Consider the following 15,359-nt stretch of genomic DNA (forward strand, 5'->3'; position numbering starts at 1 on the left):
ACTTGTCAGAATAAAAACCTAAGTTAGGAGAGGAGAGCATTGAAAAATGGTATACATTTGTTTTCTGCACTAAATAACTTTAAAAATACACTTAAATTTTTGGCCATTATTCAATTCAGCATGGTATTGACTTATTTTCAAAGGACCCATTTGACAGTTGCACAATTATGTAAAAACATTAAATACTGTTACTAATACAGTAGCTAATATTTGAGTATTTACTGTATGTCAGGCACTGGATTAAGTACTGTACATAACTTCTCCCTTTACTAAGCAGAACACACTATGAGGGAGCACTGTTATTATCCCCAATTTGTATGTAAAAATAAATTAAAATGCAAAGTTTTAAAGGGTCCAAATAACTAACACAATGTTACCCAACAGAATCTTCTTAGAAATTCACACAGTCTGAGGGATTCAAGGATTACACTTCAAACCACTATGATATCATGTTGTAGATAACATGTGTGGAAGATACAATATTTAGATGTAAATAAAGCATTTCACTTAAGAAATAAGTCGCAATGCCATTGTTTTGAGACAGGATAAATAAAAGGATTGCTAGACCAAGAATCACGGAATCTTAGAGTAGAAGAGACTATAGAGGTAACAAATTTTTACTGAATTCCTCATCGTGGGCCAGATATTATCCTAGGCCTCGTGGCTATAGTAGTGACTAAAAAGATATAGTTCTGCTCTCATGAATCTAACATTCCAGTTAAAAAACAAATAAATAGGTGGTATGATTTCAGAGAGTGATAAGGGTTATGGGAAAAAATAAAATAAAGACATGTAGCAGTGACAAGAATTTCTTTAGCCTCAGTAGTCAGGGAAGACTTCTCTGAAAAGGTGGCACTTGGGCAGATGCCGAATAACAAGGTGTCAGTAGCAGAACCTGTGGGGGCTGAGTGTTCCATCAGCAGAAACAGAAAGTATAAAGGTCTGAAGTTAGGAAGAAGTTTAGTATGTTTCAGCAGAAGGAAGATGGCCAGTGTGGATGGAGCACATAAAACAACATGATGACAAGGGTGAACAGGAAGAAGGAACTAGATCATTTAGGGCCTTATAGGCAATGGAAAGGAATTTGGATTTTATACTTATACTAAGTAAGGGAACTCTTAAAGGGATTCAAGCAGGGAATAGCACATTACATAGGATTTAAAAATACCACTTTGGCTGCTCTTTAGAAGTTAGATTTAAGAGGTCAAAGAGTGGAAGCAAAGACAACAGATGGAAGGTTACTGTAGCCATTGGTGTGGGGAATTATTGTGTCTTAAAGTGGGAGTATATGGAAACGGAAGTGGAAAGATCACAGGATATTGTAGACATGTAGTCAACAGGATGTTCTTCTGTACTGACTTCCAATGGTCTCCACATAATCTTTTTTGAATCTTTTTTGAATTTTTTTTTTATCAGAAGAGTTTTGGGTTTACAGAAAACTCATACATAAAATAAAAGTTTCCCATATACCACTCTATTATTAACACCTTGCATTGGTATGGTACATTTGATAAAATTGAAGAAAGAATTTTTTGTAACTGTAGAATTAAAATTATAGTCCATGGTTTACCTAAGGGTTCAGTGTTTCTGTTGTATAGTCCCAAAGATTTTTAAAGCTATTTTATTGAGACATATTCACATACCATACTCTCCATCCAAAGTGTATAATCAATAGCTTTTACTAAAATCACAGAGTTGTGCATTCATCACCACAGTCAATTTTAGAACATTTTCATTACTTCAAAAAGAAAATCCCCACACTCATTAGCAATCACCTCTCAATCCCTCTATCCTTCCCCAGCCCTACATTTCCACTAATTTAATTTTCCCTATATAGATTTATTTATATTTACATTTTTATACAAATGGAATCATACCATATGTAATACTTTGTGTCTGGTTTCTTTCAGCTGGCATAATGTTTGGGTTTTTTTGTTTGTTTTTTGTTTTAACTATTGTTATATTTTTTCTTTTAATCAGAGAAATAGTATGTTTACATAAAAGTCGTGTAAAAAATACAGTGTTCCCATATACCCCCTTATTGTTGACACTTTGCATTGGTGTGGTACCTTTGTTAAAATTGATGAAAGAATATTAAAATATTACTGTTAACTGTAGTCCATAGCTTGCATTAGGTGCATTTTCCCCAATACCACCTTATTATTAACACCTTGTAATAGTGACATATATTTGTTATAATTAATGAAAGCATATTCTTATATTTGTACTATTAACCACAGTCATTGTCCACAACAGGCTTCACTGTGTTATTCAGTCCCATGTTTTATCCTCCAACTTTCCTTACAGTAATATACACAATCCAAAACTTCCCCTTTCAACCACATTCACAAACACAATTTAGCACTGTTAATAACACTCAATAATGAGCTACCGTCACCACTATCCATTTCCAAACATTGACAATCAACCTAAATAGAAATTCTGCACAAATTAAGCATCAGCTTCCCATTCTTTACCCCCATTCTCTTTCCTGGTAACCTATATTCTAGATTCTAACTCTATGAATTTGCTTAGTATAAGTAGTTCATATCAGTGAGATCATACAATATCTGTCCTTTTATGTCTGGCTTATTTCACTCAACCTAATGTCCTCAAGGTTCATCTATGTTGTCGCATGCATCAGGGCTTCATTTCTTCTTACAGCTGAATAATATTCCACAAGATGTATATACTACATTTTGTTTATCCATTCATTGGTTGATGGACAATTGGGTTGCTTCCACCTTTTGGCAATTGTGAATAATGCTGCTATGAACACCAGTGTGCAAATGCATGCTCAAATCCCTGCTTTCAGTTCTGGTTATCTACCTAGTAACTGTAATCTGGGATTGCCAGATCATATGGCAATTCTATACTTAGCTTCCTGAGGAACCAAAAAACTGTTTTCCATAGTGGCTGCACCATTTTACATTCCTACCAGCAGGAATGAGTGTTACTATTTCTCTACATCCTCTCCAACACTTGTAGTTTTCTGTTTTATTAACAGTGGCCATTCTAGTAGGTGTGAAGTGATAACTCATTATGACTTTGATTTACATTTCCTTAATAGCTAGTGATGTTGAGCATCTTCTCATGTACTTTATGGCCACTTGTAAGTCCTCTTTGGAAAAATGTCTGTTCAAGTCTTTTGCCCAGTTTTTAATTGGGTCGTTTGTCTTTTTGTTATTGAGTTGTAGGATTTCTTTATATATCCTGGGTATTAAACCCTCATTGGGTATATGGTTTCCAAATATTTTCTCCCAATGTTTAGGCTGCTGTTTTACTTTCATGATAAAGTCCTTTGAGGGGCAAAAGTTTTTAATTTTGATGAGGTTCCATTTATCTATTTTTTTTCCTTTTGTTTCTTGTGCTTTGGGTGTAAAGTCTAAGAAACAATGGACTAACACAAAGTACTGAAGATGCTTCCCTATGTTTTCAATCAAGGGTTTTGTAGTTCTGGCTCTTACATTTCAGTCTTTGATCCATTTTGTCTTGATTTTTTGTAGATGGTGTGAAATAGGGATCCACCTTCATTTTTTTGCACATGAACATCCAGTTTTCCCAGAACCATTTGTTGAAGAGACTATTATTTCCCAATTGAGGGGTCCTTTCCCCCTTCCCAAAAATTAGGTGGCCATAAATATGAGGTTTGATTTCAGAGCTCTCAATTTGATTCTATTGGTCTGTTTCTCCATCCTTGTGCCAGTTCATGCCCTTTTGATTGCTGTGGCTGTGTAATAACATTTAAGATCAGGAAGTGTGAGTTCTTCAAATTTTTTGTTCTTTTTCAAGATGACTTTGGCTATTCAGAGTCCCTTAACCTTCCAATTGTTCATTATTAGTGTATAGAAACACTACTGATGTGGCATGTTGATCTTGTGTCCCACCACTTTCCTGAAGTCACTTATTAGCTCTAGAAGTTTTGTGGATTTTTCAGAATTTTATGAATATAGGATCATGACATCTGCAAATAGGGAAAGTTTTCCTTCTTCCTTTCCAATTTGGATGACTGTCATTTCATTTTCTTGCCTAGCTGCTCTTGCTAGAACTTCCAGTACAGTGTTGAATGTGGTGACAGTGGGCATTCTTATCTTGTTTCTGATCTTAGAGGGGATGCTTTCAGACTGATTAAACTATGACATATATATATATATATATATATATATATATCATATATATATGATATTCATATATATATTTTATCATGTTGAGGAAGTTTCTTTCTGTTCCTAATTTTCTAGTAGTTTTTATCAGGAAGGAGTGCTGTGTTTTTTTTTCAAATACCTATTATGCATCAATTGAGATTGCCATGTGTTTTTTGTCTCCTTAGTTATGTTAATGAGGTATATTATATTAATTGATTTACTTATGTTGAACCACCCTTGCATACCTGGGGTAAATCCCACTTGATTATAATGTATAATTCTTTAAATGTGCTGCTGGATTTGGTTTGCTAGTATTTTGTAGATTTTTTGTGTCTATATTTATAAGAGATAATTGTCTGTAATTTACTTTTCTTGTGGTATCTTTATCTGGCTTTGGTTTGAGGGTGATGCTGGCCTCATAAAATGAGTTAGAGAACATTCCCTCTTCTTCAATATTTTGGAAGACTTTGAGCAGGATTGGTGTTACTTTTTCTTGGAATGTTTGGTAAAATTCCCCTGTGAAGCCATCTGATAATGGGATTTTTTTGTTGGGAAGTTTTTGATTACCAATTCAATGGCTTTTATAGTTATTTATTTGTTAAATCTTTTTTTTTTTTTTCTTGAGTCATTGTAGCTAGTCTGTGTATTTCTAGGAATTTGTCTGCTTCATCTAGGTTATCCAATTTGTTGGTGTCGAGTTGTTCATACTATCCTTTTGTAATCCTTTTTATTTCTGTGGGATGGATAGAAGTGCCCTGTTTTGTTTTGTTTTGTTCTTTTTGTTCATTTCTGATGTTGGCTATTTCTGTCCTCTCCTTTTTCATCATTATAGCTAAACATTCATTAATTTTATTGATCCTTTCAAAGAACCAACTTTTGACTTTGTTGATTCTCTCTCCTGTTTTTTTTATTCTCTACTTCACTTATGTCTGCTCTAATCTTTATTTCCTTCCTTCTGCTCACTTTGCATCTAGTTTGCTATTCTTTTTCTACCTCCTCTGATTTTCAGATTACTTTGATTTGACATCTTTCTTCTTTTTAATATAGAAATTTAGAGCTATAAATTTTCCTCTTGGCACTGACTTTGCTGCATCCTGTAAATTTTGGTATATTGTGCTCATTTTCATTTGCCTCAGTATATTTCCTAATTTCCCCTTTAATCCATTGTTTGGTTAATTTCCACATAATTGACAATTTTCCAGTTCTCCCTGTCATTAACTTCTAGCTTCTTTCCATTGTGGTCAGAGTGGATACAGTGTACGATTTCAATATAAAGAATTTATTGAGACTTGTTTTGTGGCCTAAGATATGGTCTATCCTGGAGAATGATCCATGTGCATTAGGGAAGAATATATACTCTGTTGCTGTTGGGTGAAGTGTTCTATGTATGTCTGGTTGGTTTATTGTATTGTTCCAGTCTTCTATTTCCTTACTGGTCTTCTGTCTAGATGTTCTATCCATTATTGAAAGTGGTGTATTAAAGTCTCCTAGTATTCATGAAGAACTATTTCTTCTAAAAATTTGTCAATATTTGCTTCATATACTTTGAGGCTATGCTGTTAGTTGTATGTATATTTATAGTTATTACATCTTCAGTTGAATTGAACCCACTGTCAATATAAAAGGACAACTTTTTACTCATAACAGTTTTTGACTGAAAGTCTATTTTATGACATTAGTGAGCTACCACACAGCTCTCTTTGGGTTTCTACTTGCATGGGATGTATATTTTTACATACTTTCACTTTCAACCTACTTAAGTCTTTAAATTTATGGTGAGTCTTTTTTGCAAAACATCTAGTTGGGTCTTGCTTTTCTATCCATTCTGCCAGTCTCTGTCTTTTGACTAGATGGTTTAATCCATTTGTATCTAAAGTAACTACTGATAATACAGGACTATCTTCTTCCATTTTTCTATTTAGTCATTGTAAGTCTTATAACTTTTTTGTCCCTCAATTCTTCTGTTAATATGTATTTTCATATTTATTTCATTTTTTTGTATTGTACCATATTGAGAACATTCTCATTTCTTTCTGGATATATTTTTTTTGCATAATTCCTTTGTGGTTATCATGGGGCTAAAATTTAACATCCTAATATATAACAATCATATTTGATTTGATACCAACTTGACCTCAATAGCATACACATAAACTGTCCCTATACTCTGTCCTCCCACTTTTTTTTGTATTTGTTACAAATTGTTTCTTTCTACATTTTATGTCCAGAACCTTAGAGATTTCATTCCTTTTTATGCATTTGCATTTTAGCACCTGTAAGAAGTAAGACCTGGAGCTACATACCAAGACATGCCTCAATGGAGGTCTTTGTTTCTTTATTCTGCCTTGAACAACTGTCTAGTGATCTTTTCTTTTGGTCTGAAGAACTCCCTTTGGCACTGAGTGTAGGGTTTGTGTAGCAGGAATGAATTCCTTCAGCTTCTGTTTATCTGGATATGTCTTAATCTCTTCCTTATTTTTCGTAAGAAAATCTCATCAGATATAAAATTCTTGGTTGGCAGTTGCTTTCTCTCAGTGCTTTAAGTATTTCAATCCACTCCCTTCTTGTCTCCATGGTTTCTGATGAGAAATTGGCACTCAGTCTAATTGGTACTCCTTTGTACATAACCAGTTGCTTTTCTCTCGCAGCTTTCAGAGCTTCCTCCTTATCCTTTGCATTTGACAGTTTAATCGAGTGTCAAATTGAGTATGTGTTGGGGCATATTTCTCTTCAAGTTTATTCTGTTTGGTGTTCTCTGGGCTTCTTGGATGTGCATATTCATATCTTTTGCTAAGTTTGGGAGTTCTCTGTCATTATTTCTTTGAATATTCCTTCTGCCCCTTTCTTTCTTTTTTCTCCTTCTGGAACTCCCATCATGCAACTATTGGTATGCTTGATGGTTTCCCAAAGGTCTCTTAGGCTATTTTTGCTTTTTATAATTATTTTTTCTTTCTGCACCTCAGCATGACTCATCTCAATTGTCAAATGTCTTGTCTTTGAGTTTGTTGACTCTTTCTTCTTCCAGTTCCAATCTGCTGTTGAAACTCTCCTGGGAATTTTTCATTCCAGTTATTGTGATACCATCTCCAGTAGTTGTTTGGTTCCTTTTTCAAATTTCTATCTTTTTACTGAGATTCTCATATTGTTTACTCATTGTTTTCCTGATATCCTTTAGTTCTTTTTCTATTTTCCTTCCTCTCCTTGAATATACTGAAGGTCATTATTTAAAGTCTTTGTCTGGTATGTCCACCATCTGTTCTTCTTCATTGATGTTTTCTGGACTGCCATTCTCTTCCTCTGGATGGGCCATCATTTCCTGCTTCTTTGCTTATTGTGTAAATTTTTATTGCACATGGTACATATTAATATTTTAAAACATTAACTCTGGGATTTATTCTCTGAGTTGTCTGTATCTTGATTTTGTGGTTAGTTAATAATATGAGATTTTCTTGTGTGTCAGGAGCTAACAAAACCAAGGAAACCTAACCAAAATCTTTCACAGCCTTTGCAAATTGGCTTCGTGTTGGCTGGTGCTCTTCTTCTGGGTACAGCCTTCCTAGCAAGAAGATCAGCCTATTGCAATGTGCAGTGTCCTCCCTGCTTTTTCTGGGCCTGTGTCTTGTCCTGGGCTTGAGCTTGCTATTGACCTTAGAAGTTACCCTGTTTACAGGAAACTGAATGCCCCTCTACTGCCTAGGAAACATAATGTCTCTCTTCCCAGGGTGTTTCACTACAGTATTTAGAGGAGGTAAACATTTGCCCCAGGCCACCCATCTCAGTTGTTTCTTACTCCGCTTTTCACTGTCTCAATCTGCTTTTGCCTGGAGAGCAAATTCTGGTAGAGGGGACATGCTGGAGAAGTTTCCCGTCAGTGTTTTCCAGTTGGAACAAGGCCAGGGACCCAAAAAGGAATTGCCAGCTGGCTTCAAATTGCTGAGGGAGGAGCCAGAAATGGTACCAGGAGTTTCTCCCAAGGCTCCCCAAAGCTGTGCTTTCTTGATTCAGTATCTGTCCAGCAAATATAGTCCTTCAATTGTCCTCCAAAGCTCTGAGAAATTGTACCTTCTTTAAGTCTCCTCCATGTATTTGTTCATGGCCAATTGGAACAATGGCCACCCTCAGAGACAGGCCCCCTGTGATGTGAGGTAGTTAATCAAAGCACTGATCATTTGCTCATTTTCTCAGTGATCAGACAGTTCACTTCCAGATCTTGGGGAACTAGATCTTTATATCCCACCCTGGCACCAGCATGCTGCACCAAGGACTAGGTTTGAGTGCTTCACTGCTGCTGCCAGCCACAAGTCCTGGGTTGAGTGATGGTAGCAGCCATGCAGAGAGTGTAATTAATTGGTATTTACCACAGCTTGCCAGCCTCTTCCTCCTGCTCTTCCCTGGATGCTGCACAGTGTTCTACTGGACTCCAGAGTTTTGCAACAGTTGATTCAGATCACTCCTGCCTCTTTAATAGTTGTTCTGGTAGGGGGACTGATTTTTGGTGCTTACAACTTTGTTATCTTCTCACAATCCTCCCTCTCCACATAATCCTCACCCACTGACCTGCTTGGGACCTCAGAGGAAATGCAGAAAAGGTTTAACTCGTTCAGATATTGGAAGCAGCTCACGTGATTTCTCTTAAATCTCTTCATTTATAGACTAAAGAGCTCTATTTCCCTCCCACTGTCATATATATGTTAGATATAACAAACACTTCTCAATATCCTGGGCACCTTCCACTGGTTACCCTGTTGTGTTGCAATGTCACTTTTAAAAAGGGGTGCCTAGAACTGAATGAAGTTCTTGAGGTGCTCCCTGGTCACACAGAGTGCAGTGAGGCTATTTCCTCCCAGAGTGTACTAAATTTCTTTTATCACAGCCAAATGCACGTGAATTGAATGATTAGTAAAGAAAGGAATTGGGTAGATATAGTTTCAAGGGTCAGAAGCGGGATTATCACCTGTCATCTCATCGTTGCAGAAAATCTGTAAAAGTGTTTCTCATAGGTAGAGGGAAACAGAGCTGGGGGGATGGTGGTTTTCTCTGCAGATGACTGTCTTGAAAGAAGGTGCTAAACTGATAATTAAATAAAGATGCTAAAAGAGACCTGCTGGTTGGGGAGGGCAGTGAGGAGAGCAGATGGAAAAGCAAGGCAGGAGGGAGAGTGAGCAAAGCAAAGTTAATATTGAGAAAGAATTCTGAGATTTTCTGTTTGAGGAATGGGGTGAGTGAAGAGGAAAATTCAGGTGAACAGAAAACAATTATTTCAAGTTGAAAGCAATGGTAAACATTATTTTTGGAAGAAAGTTCTCTGGGCTCTTTAAAAATCTTAATTGATCCGATTCCTTGTTTTGCATCACTCAAAATTAATCCTCAGTGAACCAGATTTTAATCAATCACTACAAAGGAGATGTCTTAACTATGTTTTAGTCAATTTGTTTCCTTATCAGTTATTTCAGTTCCATAGTTCCATCGGACATACAATAAGTCCATTTAGTCTGCAGTGGTCTAAGGATGTGAGAATTTGTGGCATATTAATCTCCTAAATGCCAGATCTGATTTTCCATCTTTGTTATATTTCATTTTTATTACTTCATGCAGAATATTGCCCTATTCTGTGAATAAGCATCTAAAATTAGAGGAAGACTATGAGATGGTGGAGAGAGACATTTTAAAGAGGAAATTAACTTAATCCCTAGGAGGAAATATGCCATATTCAGTGAATGAAAATATATCATTCTATTTATCTTTCCAGTTCAGGAAAGGGGACATTATATGTACAGTTCCCTTCTCTAAAATGAAAGGGAAGAACAAGAAAAATAAAATCACAATAGCTAATATTTGATTCTTATATTTCTTCAAATTTATGCTGAAAATATTGATTTAGGGTAGAAATTAAGAAAAAGGCCCTAAACCAGGCATCTACAACATTCCTTTACTGAGACCAAATAAACCCTAGAAATTTACAGTCTAGATTATAGTAGAATACAAACCAGTAAACAAAAGAAATACACAATTAATGGAACCAAAACAACAACAAAACCTCATTTTTAATGTCTCCCAGGAATAATAAGAATTTTATAGAAATTCATTCATTCCTTTTTACAACTGAAGAACGGGTTTAAATACAGAGGAATAAATTATAAAAGTTAGCATCCATTATGAGCTTACTATGTGCTAACCTCTGTGCTTAGTGACTTACATAGATTGCCCTGTTGCTTTTCAAACCACCATAATGCAATTTTGCCAGCAGGCCTAAACACACAGTATTTCAAAACTTTTATATCACAAAATCATCATTTAAATTTCTTAGTATAGTACCCAAGTGCTATACTTCCTCAGTAGCCTATGGCATCTATATGTTAGATTCTTAGCTTCATCATGGTAAATCAACTAAATTTCTGTAGTAGACTTGAGGTTTAAATGATTCCTTAAACTGTTTGAGGGGGTAAATAGAGTATTATATAAAGAAGAACCATTGAATACAATGTAGTCCAACATTCAAATCACCTTTGATAAAACTCTAACCTTTGGGATGTTTGAATAAAGCTCTGTCCCAAAAGTTAGGGATATCATTTATTCATAGATTGGAAACTAGTTTTGATTTACAAAATGAAGGATAGGAATAAGTTTATTAAAGACTGCTGTTGTTTAACATGGATTGGGACCATTTTTATTTAACCTTTCATAAACTAACTAGAATAAGTACAAGTAGAATAACCAAGTTTACAGATAACACTAAACTCTTGTGGTTAGTGAAGAGATAAACTGATGGAATATGTTACAGCAAGCTATCATGAGATTGGAGTTGGCATAGAAGTGGCAGCCAAGCTCCTGGGAGAGCAAGGGCAAAGCAATGCATTTAGCTATCAGTTACAACATTAAAAAAATACTCGACTTGAAAATGCTTGTAACATATTTATTCAAGGTATTGGAACAAGGTGTTTCTATAGCCAAAATCATTTAAATATCAAAAAGCAAGTTTTATTTTACCCACTTATAAAGTAAACTTGTCCTTTACTGCAATGTCACATAATGCAGTAACTAATTACTGTCCTAATAAAAATAGAGTTGTTGTTACTTGCAAATAGAATATGTGGCTTCCAGTCCTGGTTCAATCGCTTATTCTTTCATTCAATCAATCATTTATTTAGTCATTCATTCAAAGCAAGATTTATCAAGTATTTATTATGAGTCAGAGACCCTGCTAGATGAAGGAAGGGGTGTACAGGTGATGAAATTACATTCTCTACCCTGAAGGATCTCATAATCTAATAGGGAAGATACATGAAATAGTAAACAATTACAATATAATATTAGCAAACAATTACAATACAATATTAAGGAATGAAACATATACATTTATGGAGAAAAGGAAATGCTTAAGAAAACTAATTCAGATAAGGGTAGGAGAGTGGGAAGTAGGAAATGTTTTACAGGTAGTTAAGTATGACTAGATTTTAATGTATAAGAAAAATGGAAGAATAACAATAAAACTGAAATAAAGTAGGAAGAAGCTAGACTATGAACAACCTATTGTGCTAGGCTAAGGGTTTATTCTTTGCTTGTGCATCTGAATTTGTTTTCTGTTTGTTTTAATACCTCCAAGGTAATGAAAGCCATAGAAAAATGTAAGAGTGGATGGGCAAGTGGTAAATGATAAATTTTTGTTTCCAAAAAAATCATTTCAATAGCATTATGGAGATTAAATTACATAGCATTTGAGTCTGCAGGCAAAGAAAAATTAGAATACTACTGAAGTATGGGTGAGAAATAAGATGAGCTTTGTATAAAGATGAAGAGAGAATTAGCAAGACTTGAAGATCTACCGGAGAGGGAGATAAATAATTGAGGAATCAAAGACTAACTCCAGGTTTCTGGGTAGAATATTAAAATAATATGCAGCAAAATAGGAAGAATATATTTGCATTAAATTATATGAGCCCTATTATACAAGACCTATTATATGAGACCTATTGACCAAATAGTTGGGTGCATACAAAAACCTGGATGTAAAATAGATAACTATGCTGCAGACATAGATTTAGAAATCTTCAAAATGAATATGGTAGATGAAGCCAGTAGTTTCAATAAGAGTTTAATCAGAAGATTGTCTGGTGATGGAAACTTGAGAGTTTTAAACATTTTGCCAATAGCACAACACACATTTTTTAAATTCCACATTGAGCCATCATACAGTGTATGTTCTCAGATCATAATATATTAAACCACCAATTAATAACAAACATATCTATACAAAAGTATCAAGTATTTGGAAATAAAAGAGGAAGTAACACCTCCATGTAACCCGTGGACCAAAGAGGAATTCTCAAGGAAAATCACAAAATATTTTGAAATAACTGAAAATGAAAATACAACATATCAAATTTGCAAGATGCAGCTAAAGCAATATTCACAGGGAATTTATAGCATTAAATAAGAAAAGTAAAAAATCTCAAATCAATACCCAGTAATCTAAGTTTCCAAATTAAGAAAATAGGATAGAAGAGCATTCTGAACACAAATTAACTAGAACAAAGTAAAAAAAGATAAGAGCAGAATTCAATGAAATTAAAAACAGAAAAATAGTCAAAATCAATGAAAACAAACACCAGTACATTGAAAAAATCAACAAAATTGATAAACCTCTGACTATCTTGAAAAAGAACAGAGAGAGAAAGAGAAAGACAGAGAGACAGAACACAAATCACCAGTATCAGGAATGAAATAGTGACATTACTACAGACTCCAAAGAAATTAAAAGTATAACAAGAGAATAGTAGAAACAACTCTATATCCATAAATGCCTGTAGATAAAATAGATAAATTTCTTGAAAAATACAAACTATCAAAACTCAATCAAGAAGATATAGATAATGTCATACCTATCAAATTGAAATTGCAGTTAAAAACTGTAAAAATTAAAAAAAGCCAGACCAGAACAGTTTCCACTTTTGAATTCTAAACATTTAAAGAATAAATATACCAATTCTGCACAATCTCTTCCAGAAAACAGATGAGGTAAATATCACACTCATTTTATGAGGCTAGTATTATTCTAATTTCAAATGTAGACAAAGGAAAGGAAAGCTATAGACCAATATTCCTTCTGAATATAGACTGAAAACAATCAGCAAAATAGAAAATTGAATCCAGCAATATATTAAAAAAGATATTATATCACAACCAAATGGGTTTTTGTTCCAGGAATGCAAGGTCAGTTTGATACTCAAAAATAAACAACATAATTCACCATATTAAGGGGCTAAATAAGAAAAAATATATAATTACTGTAGTATTTCTAGAAAAATCTTCTGGAGAATTTCAATGGCTACTGATGATTTAAAAATCCTCAGAAAACTAGGAAAAGAGGGAACTTCCTTTAACTGAAATATGGCATCTAAAAAAGGGCAGTTAACATCCTAGACAATGACAGAAAAACTTAATGCATTCTCCTTAAGATCTGAAACAAGGTAAGGATGTCCTTGCTCACCATTCCTACTCAACATTATACTACAAGTCTCAGCCACTGCAATAAGCAAGGAAATAAATATAAAAGACATGCATTTTGGAAAGGATAAAATAAAACTGCCTCTTTTGGCAGATGAATTCTCAAATAATCTATGCAAAAACACATCATAAATGAACTTAGCAAGGATTCAGGATATATGGTCAATATATAAATATCAATTATATTTCTTCATACTTGCCATGAACAAGTGGAATTCAAAAACTTTCCAAGTACCATTTAAATAGCACCCCCCAAAATTAAACATTCGGGTATAAATCTAAAAACATATTCTCGGGGTCTGTATGCTAATAATTACAAAACATTGATAAAAGAATTCAAAGATGTGAGTTAATGGGAGATACACCATGTTCACAGGTTGGAAGACTGAATACTATTTAAGATAACAATTCTATTCAATTTAATTTATAGATGCAGCACAATCAAAATCCAGGCAGACATTCCATAGATATAAACAAGTTGATTCTAAAGAAACTAGAATAGCTAAACAATTCTGAAAAGAAGAACAAAGTTGGAGGACTCACATTAATCAATTTCAGAACTTATGATAAAGTGACATTAATCAATATAGTTTCGCATTGATGAAATAATAGACACATAGATCAATGGAACAGAATAGAGAACCCAGAGAAAGGCCCTCATACATACTGTTGATTGATTTGTGACAAACATGTAATGGCAATTAAATTGAGAAATGTTAATCTTTTCAACAAAGTGTGATAGAATAAATGGACTTAAAAGGCCCAAATATGAAGCATTATCTTTACCTCAACATTTACACAAAAAATGCCAGACAGATCATTGATTAACTGTAAATGTAAAATTATAAAACTTCTACAAGAAAATATAGAAGAAATGTATGATTTTGAGTTTGGTGATGAGTTTTTAGTTACTCTGTCAAAAGCACAATCTGTAAAAGAAAATATTGACAAATTGGATTTTATCAAAAGTAAAAGCTTTTGCTCCATGAAAGACACTGTTAAAAGAATGAAAAGACTAACCACAGATTGGGAAAAATATTTTTGAATCATATTTCTGTCAAAGAACTTGTATTCATAATCTAAAACAAATTATCAAGACTCAATAGCAAGAAAACAAGCAACCCTATAAAACAAATGGTCAAAACATCCGAACAGACACTTCACCAAAGAAGATAGATGAAGGGCAAATAAACACATGAAAAGATACTCAGTAAAACAATCCAAATTAAAACTACTATTGGATAGCATCCCTTTCCTTTCAGAATGGAGAAATAAACAAACAACAAACAAACAAAATGGCAATAACAAGTATTGGCAAAGTGCAGAAAAACTGGAGCTTTCATATACTGGTGGTGGGTCTTGAAATGCTACAGCTACTTCAGAAAATAGTTTGTCAGTTTCTTTTAAAGACAAATATATACCTACCATATGACCCAGCAATCCCACTCCAAGATATTGACCCAAGAAAACCGGAAACAGTTTCAGACAAAAACCTGCACATCAATGTTTGTAACAGCAATGTTTATAACATTGTTTATTTTCTTCATTCTGAAAGGAAAGGGATGCTATCCAACTGTAGTTTCAATTTGGATTGTCATTGAGTATCTTTTCATGTGTTTATTTGCCCTTCATCTATCTTCTTTGGTGAAGTGTCTGTTCGGATGTTTTGCCCATTTGTTTTATAGGGTTGCTTGTTTTCTTACTATTTAT

Source organism: Choloepus didactylus, chromosome 3 (genome assembly GCF_015220235.1).
Source record: "Choloepus didactylus isolate mChoDid1 chromosome 3, mChoDid1.pri, whole genome shotgun sequence".
Classification (NCBI taxonomy): domain Eukaryota; kingdom Metazoa; phylum Chordata; class Mammalia; order Pilosa; family Megalonychidae; genus Choloepus; species Choloepus didactylus.